At 37.9% G+C, this 13,643-nt stretch overlaps 1 protein-coding gene across 2 annotated transcripts in view; it reads left to right on the forward strand.

The window, feature by feature from the left end:
- The window catches only part of TNKS (tankyrase), a 210,244-nt gene that overhangs the window by 117,788 nt on the left and 78,813 nt on the right, over positions 1–13,643 (forward strand). The gene's annotated exons all lie outside the window — the stretch shown is intronic.

The raw sequence follows: 13,643 nt of genomic DNA on the forward strand, positions 1-13,643 counted from the left end.
GTCCACGTTCTTTTCCCATTCTAATGAAACCCATTTAATAATGGCAAAGAATTGAGTCCTCCCCCCAAATATATGTTATTTGTTATTATAGCTGGCTCGTATATCGTGAAATATCACGTGGCCTAGTGAGCATGCAGTTTCTCTGGATAATTTGGGGGAAAGACTTCTACTTTAATGGAAAGTTAAATTATGTATATTTCAAGCTATAAACTAGCAAAGATTTACTCAGTATTATTGATGACTTTTGAGAGATGTTGTTAAGTGATAACTGCTCATTTTTATCCTTTAATTTGGAAGTTGCTGTGGGGATTTTAACATTCTTGAGTTACTGTGAGCTCCAGATTTTGTTTGGATCCTCTCAGTAGATAAAGTAACTTTTATCACAGGCAGAAAAGGGCCTTCTTAACTATAGTAAGCATAGCTCTGTCTTTATATGGAGCTTGTCTAGAGCCCAGCCGAGTTCAGGTTTTCTTAGTCATTTTAATATTACAGAATTTTTGTGCTATTACTGTAGCGGGAGTCAATTTCCATCCCAGCCTCATTCTCCCATCCTCGCCCTTTTACCTTGCCAGCCCCATTTGTAGCTCAGGAAATCATAATAATTAAGGGGCATGAACACTGATAATTAACAAATTACCTCTTCTCCCTGCCTCACCCCCATGTAACTATATAGAACTCCTTTATTTTTCCTTCTCCCCCAAAGAGAATATATATCTCCCCTCATTCCTTTAGCTGGAACCAGTGTATTCCTTACCAAATTCCTATGGCTCCTTTTCTGTATTACTCTATGGCATTTACCACAGAGATTTTTCCTCTATTCATCCATTTGCTCTTTGTATTTTGCACTGGACCAAGCCCGGTGCCTTGCAGTTGGCAAAAATCTTAGGATATGAATATGCTCCCTAATAAACACAATTTTATCCTCCGAGTGTAAAATCCTCTCTGCTCTTTTCCATTTAGAAAATTAACTCAGAAGTACGTGAATAGGAGATTTTATATTTTTGTTATTATGTTATTACTAGTATTATTTTACTAATTTATTTTTGAGTTATTACACAATGAAGGAAAATTATATATTTTAATGTATAGAACATTTTAAAGAACGCTTCATAAATTAATATAATGCTATAGGATTCATAACATGAATAATGCAGTAATTCTCCAAAATGTGTTCCTATACTTTTTTAGATTATTAATTTGCTCAAATTAAATAGAAAAAAGAAACGAGACTTATTTATTAGGTTTGTTTCTATGCGTATAATATAAAAAATCATTCACAATTGTGCATCAGTATGCAAAATGCAAATAAAATTTTATAATTAAAATCAAATTACGTTCATATTTAGGTATTACCTTTGTTTATGGCACAGAGTAGTTCTTATTAGCTACAGTAAAGTGGTAAATATTCTGGGTGCTAATGGAGATTGGGATAAGATCCCTTAGTTATGACAGTATCTTTTGTTTTCTTGCTTTTTGTGTCAAGGATATGTGTAAGCAAATCTAGCTGTGAAATTACACGTCTGTCTTATGTATTTAGTATTTTTTCAGGCCATTTGCATGTGTTTAGGAAGTCAGATTGTATATTAACAAGAGAATAAAGCTACTTTACAAATATAGTAAGTTATGCATATAAGATTTTATTTCTTAAATTTGCATTTTAGAATGCAATGCAGAATCAAACTTATTCTTAGAGGGTTTCTAAACAACTGTGTTAATGCTTAAGTGAGTCCTTGCCTATCTGTTTTTACTATGATTCCTGGTTTATAAATTAAAAAGCACATGGAAATGTCAATTTCATAATATTTTTAGAGAGAACTGTTCCTTATATTAACTAGTAGGTGCAGAATTTGCCTCGATACATGTGGGGGTTTTAGACTGCAGCATTCCTTTTCAATGCAATACGTGGGATTATACAATGACAGTGTAACTTTTAAATAGTCTCTTAATTCTATACTGTGACTTGGTGATTATCTAATTAGGTAATATATGAGTGGTTAATGTTTTTATTTCCCATAGACATTTGTTTTTCTAACCTGTAGAATTCTGAAAATAGTGAAGTACCAATAATATATATTGTTATTTATGCTTTTATTTTACATGTAAATCAAAGTGGAGCTTGACTACTTGAGAAATTTCCAGTTGTTTTTTTTACCCCGAAAAAAACAAAGACAAAATTTTGTTATAATATTTTGTTCTGAAATGCCACTTTTGTACACTTATATACACATTAAATGATGGCCACTTTAGAAACATGGGGCATAGATAGAATTTATTCTTCAATCAGTTGCCCATTATGATTAGACATAACATTTTGTGGTTCCTTATTTTGAATTGGAGTGAAATGCAACTAGATCTTTTGAACAGATTGTTCCCTTTCTAGAATTCTTTTTTTTTTTTTCTATATTTTCAAACATTTATTCTCCCTTTAAAGTGTGTTCTGTCAAGATCAGATGTTTTATTAGCAACCAGCCAAATAATTGTTTGATATGTAACTTTAAGGTGGTAGGGGTTTCTTGTTTTTCAGTATGAATTTTCATAAGGATGCATTTATACACTGAACAGAAAAATTCTTCAGTACATCTCAAATTATTCTACTACTCAGCCCTCTTCAGAGTTCTTTCTGGTCCCTCTTGTGTGATTTCCCTTTCTTGGCTGCCTTTATCCCCTTCCAAAATGAATGTCCTACATCTATCCCCTCCTTATAACAAGGGACTAGATTGGAGTTGGGTATTACTGTATGCGTAATACTTTGCATGCGTGTACTGTGCCTGTCACTATGCTTGTCACCAAATAATGAAAGTAACGAATATTTGTTGGTAACTTATTTTTAGGAAGTATTCAGTGTAATTTCTGGTGTTTCAGGTTTCTTTCTGCTCCTTTCACTCATTCAGCCAGCACTCAGGTACAGTGTTTAGGTCATTGTGCTAAGTGTTATGGGAGATAAATACGTGTTTAATGGTATCGATTCACAAGCTCAGCGCGTGATAGAATGATTAAGACATTTTCCTGTACATTGAAGGTAACGCTCTAAAAAATGTGTGATTCCTTTTGCTGTCATACAATTATAAAGTGTAGATTTAAGGTGGGTTTTTTGTTATTGTTTTTTGTTTTTGTTTTTGTTTTCTTTTCTTTTTGGTCCCTTTATTTTAAAGCATTAGTATTTGGACGTGGATGCTCTGCTGTAAGAAACCACAAATTTAGGTGAATGGGCAGTTGGAGGAGCATGATTTAAACTCAGAAACATTCACTGAAGGGTATTTTTAAATGTCAGATTTCGCTGTGTAAATGTTTGCTTCCATAAAACAGTTAATAATGAATAAGATTCTGGAAACAGAAAACTAAAGTGTTTGAAAACTATTTTTTTTTTCTTTAAGATTTTATTTATTTATTTGACAGACAGAGATTTCAAGTAGGCAGAGAGAGAGGAGGAAGCAGGCTCCCTGCTGAGCAGAGAACCCGATGCGGGACTCGATCCCAGGATCCTGGGATCAGGACCTGAGCCAAAGGCAGAGGCTTTAACCCACTGAGCCACTCAGGTGCCCCTGAAAACTATTTTTTAATGGAGATCAGGTAGAAATAAAGTAGAATTTAGTGCCACCCTTTGAAGATACCATAAAAGCATTATTTAGTTGAGATCAAATAGACTCAGAAGTTAGACTGGGTTCTGTTCTCTGCTGTTCCACTTTCAAAGTGTGTGGCCATGGCTCTGCAGTTTTCAGTGCATTCATTTGTAAATGGAGATAATCATACTCCTTCCACAAGGTAGTTGAGAGGGTGAAGTAAAATAATGTGGTTAATGTAAACCATTGTAGCACATGGTAGAATCTCAATAAATTAAAACCCTATTCCTTTGATACATGTTTTTGAAGCTTTGGAGCATATTAGAATGGACATATGTATAGTTTTGAGTACTCCAGTGTTCCCCCACTTCACCATGGAAATTGTCTTTCAGTCACACATCATTTGGATAAAATGTATATTACCAGGTAGTCTACGAAGCATATAATTGAATTAATTCTTTTGGAGCTTGGTGTTCACCACCCTCCCAAAACATCACTTTGAATAAATAAATTTGTTTATATTAACAGATTATAAATTCAGAAATGTGTTTTTGAGATATCTATAACCATTTGAGCCTATATTTATTAAAATTAATATCTGGCTGAAAATAATACCACAGTTTTCATTTCAATTCCATAAATGAATCCAATAAACAAAGAATGTAAGATTAGTGAGCTTTCTTTTGCATTTATATTTGAATTTTGAGTTACATATGTTTGTTGTAATATAGAATTTCGCGGTATTCTTGATTAACAGCTCCCTCCCTCAGTGTGAGTCTCCACCAAATATCATGTTTGACCAGGATTTAAACAGCCATTGTATGGTAGATTGTTACTTTGAAGACCTCTCAAAGGAAACCATGCCTCTCATTATTTTATGCTTTGGTCTAGTTCCTTCTCTGCATTGACTTTGAGCTAAGCATGGGACTGGTTTGACGAATAAAATAAAGCAGAAGTGGTGTTCTGCCACTTTCGGGACTAGCCCCTGAATTGGTCTGGCAGTGGGCAGTTCAGGGCTTCTGGAATGCTCTCAGCTGCCACGCCATAAGGCAGCCCATGCAGCCACGTGGACACCTCTACCCGGGGACCCACCTGAGCTCAGCTGAGTCTCTGTATGACTCTTTGTGCACGCATCCCAGACAGTGTACCCTCAACTGCGTTCCCAGGTTAGCCTCCAGGTGACATCAGCCATCCCTAGCACCCTAGCCCATCCTCCATAGAGTAGAAGAGCCAGCCAGGTAAGCCACTAGTTTGGGGGGGTTTTGCTATCTAGTACAGGATCATTGAAATGCCCATACTATAAGAGAATATGACGCAACACTTAGTATCTTTTGGGCAGGAAAGCTTGCATCTTTTCTTAAGTGGATTACTGAAAAGGGCTCTTTCAGAGCTGTGAGGAAGAGTTAGTGAAGATTTAAAGATAAATCTCCAAATACCTTTATTTCCTTAGATATGTTTAATTATTTTGAATTTATATCTTACATTTTAAGATTATTTTCCCCCTTGGAATGCAAAAATTAATTTCATGTTCATGTACATTTGTTGGGGGTGCTCATAGTATTATAGGGAAAAGCAGGAGTTTGAAGCTAAAGGCCAAGTTTTATTTTTTTTTTAATTTTTTTTTTTTAAAGATTTTATTTGACAGACAGAAATCACAAGTAGGCAGAGAGAGAGAGGAAGGGAAGCAGGCTCCCTGCTGAGCAGAGGGCCCGATGCGGGGCTTGATCCCAAGACCCTGGGATCATGACCTGAGCCGAAGGCAGAGGCTTTAACCCACTGAGCCACCCAGGCGCCCCAAGGCCAAGTTTTAAATTTAAATTACTACTAGGCAAGTTTTGTCATACCTCTGAGTTGTAAATTTTTTTTTTTTAAAGATCCCTCCCTCCCTCCCTTCCTTCCTTCTTTCCTTCTTTCCTTCCTATTTTCCTTTCTTTCCGGGAAAGAACATGATCCAGGTGTAGGGCAGAGGGAGAGAATCTCAAGCAGACTCTGTGCTGACAGCGGAGCCCAACTCGGGGCTTGATTTCATGACCCTGAGATCATGACCTGAGTTAGAATCAAGAATTGGACACTCCATTGACCTAGCCACCCAAGCACCCCTGAATTCTCCATTTTTTAGCCTACACATCGAAGAATTTGGCCATATGACCTCTCAAATACCTTTAACACCAACATTTTAAGATTGTAATGTATTTTGTTACTTATTTCTCATTAGAGTTAGTAGCAATTACCAGTCATACAGAATTAGATTATGTGAGGATGTATGGAGTCACACCAGATAAGACAGTCCTGGAATCTGGAATAAAATTTACCTAGAGCCTTATTTCCCTTTAAGAACGTGTTAGCATTACCTGAGGGCCCATGCCTGGCTCTCTATAGCCTTTCATGGCCTTTATCATCGTCTTCTGTTCTTGGCAAAACTTGGTAGATGAAAAGTCATACCATTTTTTAAATTTCCAACTTTTATGGATGTTACTTGAGATTACAGGGAGGTCAAAATGCCGTAAATCTGCATTAGGGAACTCTTCAAGTACTTTATGTTTAATTATGTATCTAATCTAATCACTTTTTAAAAATACATCTTGCTGAGCAGTGCATGCCTTACTATAATGCAGAAATCCCTTAGAGCAAGTTTTCTTGCCTACTTATGATAGAATATATTGTATAAAATCTCTAAGCTTGTGTATATTCGTTTTGTAACAATAAGGGCTTGAAAATGTCTTTTTTATTTTTCATTAGGGAATCGCTTCTACTAAAACAGTCTCTATTTTGTCAAGCATGACATTTCTACTGGTGAGGGTAATTAGTACCCATGCCAACTGTGCTCTGTTTCTCTCTTTGAGAAAAGAATTTTTAGTAGAAAGGGACCTGTGTTAAAAAGCAGGTGGTAGGGGCGCCTGGGTGGCTCAGTGGGTTGGGGCCTCTGCCTTCGGCTCGGTTCGTGATCCCAGGGTTCTGGGATCGAGCCCCACGTCAGTCTCTCTGCTCAGCGGGGAACCTGCTTCCTCCTCTCCCTGCTTGCTTTTCTGCCTACTTGTGATCTGTCAAAAAAAAAAAAAAAAAAAAAAAACCACCAAAAACTTTAAAAGGCAGGTGGTAAAACAGGAGTTCTGCTTAGCCACCCTCCACCTAACTTTGGTTTCTCCTACACCCGTATCCAAAAAACATGTTTCCTGCAGTTGTCAACATTGGACTGGTTACTAGTTGAGGAATAGAAAAGGAGTGAGTACTCAATCATCTTGCTGTGAGTATGATTCTTTTTTTTTTTTTTTAAAGATTTTATTTATTTATTTGACAGACAGAGATTACAAGTAGGCAGAGAGGCAGGTAGAGAGAGAGGAGGAAGCAGACTCTCCATGGAGCAGAGAGCCCGACGTGGGGCTCGATCCCAGGACCCTGGGATCATGACCTGAGCTGAAGGCAGAGGCTTTAACCCACTGAGCCACCCAGGCGCCCCTGATTCTTCACTAAAATTTGATTTAGAAGCCTGGTTACAAAAGTGACACTTAAGTGTCTTCTTTTAAAATGGCAAGAATCTTAGTTCAAAGTGCTCCTTCTGCCTCTACAAGTGAACCAAACTTTATAGGGTACAGTAGATTTCAGCTGCAACATTCACTTGGAAACATCTGTGTGGCCGAGTGGCAAGGGCAGAGGGTGTGGAAGTAACACACAAAATAGCTCCAGCGGTTTTGACGATGTCCAAGTTCTGTGGCTGAATGGGATGGTGGGCAGTGTTAGGAACATATTTTTATGTTATCAGTTACCACCTGAAGAAGATATTTTAAAATATCCCTATAATGATTATGATTTGATATGATCTCTTTGCTTTAAACTGTTGGGTTAACATCAGTTAATAGTAGAGTATTACCTTTAGGGAAGGGTGAACCTTAGTGGGTAAAAGGCTTGCTTAGGGACAAAGACAAGTCAGATTTTAGAAACTTCTGGCCTGATTAGAAGCAACAAAAAGGAAGAGTTAATCGGGTCGTGATCTCGGGGTCCTGGGATCGAGTCCCGCATCGGGCTCTCTGCTCGGTGGGGAGCCTGCTTCCCTCTCACTCTCTCTGCCTGCCTCTCTGCCTACTTGTGATCTCTCTCTGTCAAATAAATAAATAAATAAATAATCATAAAAAAAATAAATTAAAAAAAAAGAATTGAGATTGGGGCACCTGGGTGGCTCAATGGGTTGAGCCTCTGCCTTTGGCTCGGGTTGTGATCCGGGGATCCTGGGATCGAGCCCCCTATTGGGCTCTCTGCTTGGCAGGGAGCCTGCTTCCCCCTCTCTCTCCATGCTGCTCTGCCTACTTGTGATTTCTCTGTCAAATAAATAAAATCTTTATAAAAAAAATGAATTTTGAGATTATATGGAGCTTTGAATGAGCATTATTAGGAACTGTGGTCTGGCTATAATACAAAAGCAATATAAATTGTTAATTTCTTAATTAATTTTGTACAGTTACCTGGTATCCCAGCTCAGGTTGCCATACCATAGACCGGGTGGCATAAAAAACAGAAATTTATTTCTCAGTTCTGGAGGCTGGGAAGTCCAAGATCAAGGTTTCAGGATGGTCAGTGTCTCATGAGGGGCTCTTCTGGCTTATCGAGAGCCCCCTTCTTGCTGAAAGAGAAAGCAAGCTCTTGGATATCTGTTCTTTATAAGGGCACTAACCCCATCATGAGGACCGCACTTCATGACCTTATCCAACCCTACCTACCTCCTTAAGGTCCTGTTTCCAAGTACCACCACATTAGGTTTAGGGCTTCAGTATATGAATTTGCCAGGGTGGGTGTAGGCACAGAACACTCAGTCTATAACACTGGGTTATTTTCATATCACTACCTTTTTAAAAAATATTTCTTTTCTAATACTTGACCAGGGAGCGTGCTTCCCTTCCCCCCATGCATATTCATCCATTTACTTACTTGCTCAATTAAATTAGAATTATAAAGGAAAATATCTAAAAACATCAAGAATCCCCATAATATTCTTTTTTTTTTTAGAAGATTGCTTTCTGTGACTAGTAAGAAAATGTCTTACTCTGCTAAGAATAGTGTCAGTAGTAAAACTTCAAAAACAACACTATGAATACCATGCGTAATTATTTGAAATGCATATTTGGATAGCCGAATTAGGAAATTTGAAAACAGACAAACTCTACATATCAAACGTTTCCTATATTGATTTATCTTTTGTGAAGATAGTAGCATGGTAATACCCTATTCTGAGACCATAAAAATGCCCATTAAAGTAATCTAGTTTCAGAGAGGACTCAGTACCTCTTACGATCAGGGAAGGGGCTGTGGGCAGGGAACAGAACTAGAGTTCTCTGCTCTTGGCTAATATCAGCTGCCAGATTCACATACACACGCTCAGAAACAAGGAATTTATCACTGAAGGAACTTTGAGGTGACAACCTATCTCCCAAGTCCTAGAGCTCCTAACAACATTAATATCAACTACAGGAATTTCTCCCATTTGCACGGTTAAAATGACTATTTAATGGTCTAACGCAGAACGAGTCCCTCATAAATAATCTTTAGATGCCAATCAATGTACTTTGTGTCCTGTTTCAAAAATAAGTCTGCTCTCTATTGAATGCTAGTTAGAATCTTTGATGTTTAGATTTTAAAACCCAAGACTGTGAATATTAATTATAAAAAGAATTCAGGAGAGGGTTGAGTAGTGTGAAAACTTTTCTGCATAAGGGATAAAGCATCAGGTTAGTATCAGGCATGAAACCTGTTTTCCATAAAGTCTGACAGCTGTTTCTCATTAAACAATGCAAAATTAATGTTGCACCTTCTGAGAGTGCTAAGCATTCTTTTTTTTTTTTTTTCCCCTCCCATACAAACCCAATGAGAGGAAGCAAGAAACTCTCATTTTCATGCGTACATTTCAATTCTGCTGAATCTGAGGCTGGAAAAGAAAAAAAACAAATTTCTGGCTGTCGAAGAATCCCCTTGGAGTTTCCATGATGAGAACGTGAAGTTAAAATTGAATTAAGTTGGCATTCAGAACTTTATTCTCACAAAGATTCCTCTGTGGATTTCCTGTTCTTTCTTGCATGCTCTTTTCCTTTCCCCTCTCCTTCTCTTCCCAATACATGTACTTAAAATAAAGGTAGTCCTTTATAGTCTCAATTTAAAAATAAATTTTTACTATATAAGGCAGCTGAAGTACAGAAACTTTATTTTATAAGCCATTTCATAAATTCTACAAGTTTTCAAATGCTTTAGGTTCATTCTTAAAGATGACAGGTGTTACTCTGGAAGACTATCCTCTCTGAGGCTGGGAAACAGCAATCATATTTACCTCTGTTCATGCAGCCTATCTAGAATTCAGAGAATGTTCCTTGAAGGAGAACGTAAAGGGTAGTTAGTCCAGCCTCCCAACGCAGTGTCGGGACCTTCACTGTGAGAATCTGACGGAATGCCATCCGGCTCTGCTTGAATACTTTTTTTTTTTTTTTAATAAATGAGAGCTCACTGGTTTGGATCGGACCATATCTGACTTAGTGCCGAACTTAAGATGGTACACATCAGGGAGCTGTATTGACTAGCCAGAGGGTAACCAGGAAGGTATCCAGGAAATTATTCTGGAAAAAGCAGTTGAGGCAACTGCAGGGGTTTAGTTCAGGAGACCAAGTGACGATCTGTTAGAGATATGTAGAAAAACCCTGCTGTAGGAAAGATGCAGATAAATTGTCTTGTCCGATTTCAGTTTCCTGTTATTCTTTCTTGTCCTCTACTACTTACTATTCTACACAGCTGTTGTTAAGAAGCCCTACATTTCGGGGTGCTCATCCAGGGGGCTGGTCACACTCTCCTCACTCATGGGGTTTCACATATAGTACCTGTGGATCAGTGCTGAGTAGTTAGAGCCACCACCGGGATCCCTGCCCACCGGTAGTTACTCTTCCTGCCTCTTAGCCGTGTTAGTCCATCTCTGAACATGCTATCTAGAACCTGAGCAGCCAGCCAGAGGAAAAGGAGGAAGGCAGAACAGGAGTTCTGAGGTCAGACCGTCTGGATTTGATCTCTGACGATGCTGTTGACTTCTTGTGTTAGTCTCCCTGTTCCCCAGTTTCCTCCTCTATATGCAGATTGTAATAGTTTTCTAGCTCTGGTAATCGTTGTGTAAGATAAATACAAGTAAATCCAAGTTAATGCGTATAATACATTTTGAAAAATGCTTCATACCTAGAAAGTCTCTAGTAGATTTTAGCTACTATTTTCAGTAAACAACTTTATATTTTCAAAATGTTTTCATATCTTCCATTTCATTTTAGCCTGAAAATAACTCCTTGAGGAAACTGGGATGATTGTCTGCTAACTTTTTACAGAAAATATTAATACGTTAGACACTCTTAGGTTCTAGGAGTGGTATCATGTCTGTTATTACAAAGTAATAGTCCTGATACAGTCCGTTGTGATGAAACCATGTATGTGTTTAGCTCAAGATAGTATGCTCTAGAGTAGCACTGAGCAGGAGGCCCAGGACCAGAGGAAAAGATTGGAGAAGAAAACATTACTATAGGAGGATCGAGTATTGTGTAATCCATAGAAGAAACAAGTTAAAGGAGACCTAGTTTTTGAAAAAGGTATGAATAAAATATCTTTTTAGAAGTTTTTATTTCTACTTGGGTTCATCAGTTTTCATTCCCCAGGTAGTTTCTTTTTAAAATTCCCTTTATAGGGGCGCCTGGGTGGCTCAGTGGGTTAAGCCTCTGCCTTCGGCTCAGGTCATGATCCCAGGGTCCTGGGATCGAGCCCCACATCAGCAGAGAGCCTGCTTCTCCCTCTCTGCCTGCCTTTCTGCCTACTTGTGATTTCTCTCTCTGTCAAATAAATAAATAAATAAAATCTTAAAAAAAAAAAATTCCCTTTATAAAAGCCCAAGAATTGAGAAAACTTCAAAGAGATTATATAATCTTCATTATGGTACTACTTTAAATCTCCCCGAGAAGACAGACATCGGTGATATGTATTTCCATGGACTCGTGCCCATATTGATTCTCTAGCTTGCAAGTTGTTTGATTTTGATTAAAGTATCACTGTCTGCAAGAACTTCTTAGGTGTACCTAGCAAGCAGATTAATCATGTCTCTCTGCCTGAAAGAAGTCTAATAAGCTCTGATTATGTGGTTATTATATTTTCCTGGGAATTTTATATTAATGGCTGATAATAGCATTTTATTTGTGGAAGGGAAATACTGATCTGTCTTAACCAAATGAGAAGTTTGAGTGAGGTGTTTTTTGTTAAAGAGCCAGAACAGAGATGGAACAACCTGACTGTCCACTTCCAGACAGTGAGTAGATAATCATGGTGTAGCTAACAGTGGAAATACTATACAAGGAATGAGATAAACATATATACTAATATTTTAAGAGAAAAGTAGCGAATTACAGAAGAGTATAATATGATCCATTTGTGTGACTAAAACAACAGCAAAAAAGAACTCAGAAAAACGTGTCTATGTACACAGAAAAAGATCTCAAATGATACTTGTGCATCTATAAACAGTGGTTCCCTTCAGAAAAGGGGTTTGTTGAGCCAGAGGAAGAAGTAGAGAGAACATTTTACTTGCTATTATTTTAGAGGGAATACACTATTTTTATAATATAAAAGGGAATTCTGTTGGAGGGCATGGTGAGTAAAGATAACTGATAATTGAGACCAGTTATAAAACTGAGAAAATACATATGTAACACATCTTTTTTGGAACTATAACTGGAAGTATGTTTTTATAAAAATGTGGAAATAAGTTTTGGAATTTTTAAGTGTAATGATCTTCTGTTTGTTTGTATATACTTTATAAAAAGATAGAATCAGGGAGAGTCAAATCAAAACCACATTGAAATGCCACCTTACACCAGCTAGAATGGCAAAAATTAACAAGGCAGGAAACAACAAATGTTGGAGAGGATGTGGAGAAAGGGGAGCCCTCTTACACTGTTGGTTGGAGCCACTTTGGAAAACAGCATGGAGATTCCTCAAAAAATTAAATTTTTTTTTAATGACCTATGACCCTGAAATTGCACTACTGGGTATTTACCCCAAAGATACAGATGTAGTGAAAAGGGCCATATGTACCCTAATATTCATAACACCAATGTCCGCAATAGCCAAACTGTGGAAGGAGCCGAGATGCCCTTCAACAGATGAATGGATAAAGAAGATGTGGTCCATATATACAGTGGACTATTACATAGCCATCAGAAAGGATGAATATCCAACTTTTATATCAGCGTGGATGGAACCAGAGGAGATTATGCTGAGTCAAATAATGAAGCAGAGAAAGTCGATTATCATATGGTTTCACTTACTTGTGGAACATAAGGAATAGCATGGAGGACATTAGGAGAAGGAATGGGAAAATGAAGGGGGTGGGGAACAGGAGTGGGAGATGAACCATGAGAGACTATGGATTCCAAGAAACAAACTGAGGGTTTTAGGGGGGAGGGGGTGGAGGATGAGTGAGCCTGGCGGTGGGTATTAAGGAGGGCACGTATTGCATGGAGCACTGGATGTTGTACATAAACAATGACTCTTGGAACACTGCATCAAAAACTAATGATGTATTTTATGGTGACTAACATAACACAATTATAAAAAAAAAAAGATGGCAGGAAGTTAAGAAATTTACAAGGATGATATCTGGAATTCACAGTTTACAGAGATAGTAATTGCAAAACTGATGGCACACAGAGCCGTCTTCCCATGAAAAGGAGGATATCCAGGCATAATATGTCCCCTGATGCAGTGCTGCATGAAGTACTGTTTATGAAGTATTCTTGCTAAAGAAGTTTCACGTGAAAGAGGAAGTTCCGATTTATGTGGAACACGGAAAACAGAGATAGGCACAAGTGACATCAGCACACAGGAAAGGGAACAACTAACAAGGTCTCTTCAAGAAGGCAGGATCGTGGACAAGGGAAAAAGAGATGAAGACCATTGTAGATGTAGGGAGACTCAATGGTACAAGAACCAAAAGAATTGATCCTGACATCCAGCGAACCAACTTGAGAGAGTTTTTCAGGAAGTTAGGAAAAGGTGCTTTATATGGGTATTAAATGGATTTACCAC

This window comes from Meles meles, chromosome 2 (assembly GCF_922984935.1).
Source record: "Meles meles chromosome 2, mMelMel3.1 paternal haplotype, whole genome shotgun sequence".
Taxonomy (NCBI): Eukaryota; Metazoa; Chordata; class Mammalia; order Carnivora; family Mustelidae; genus Meles; species Meles meles.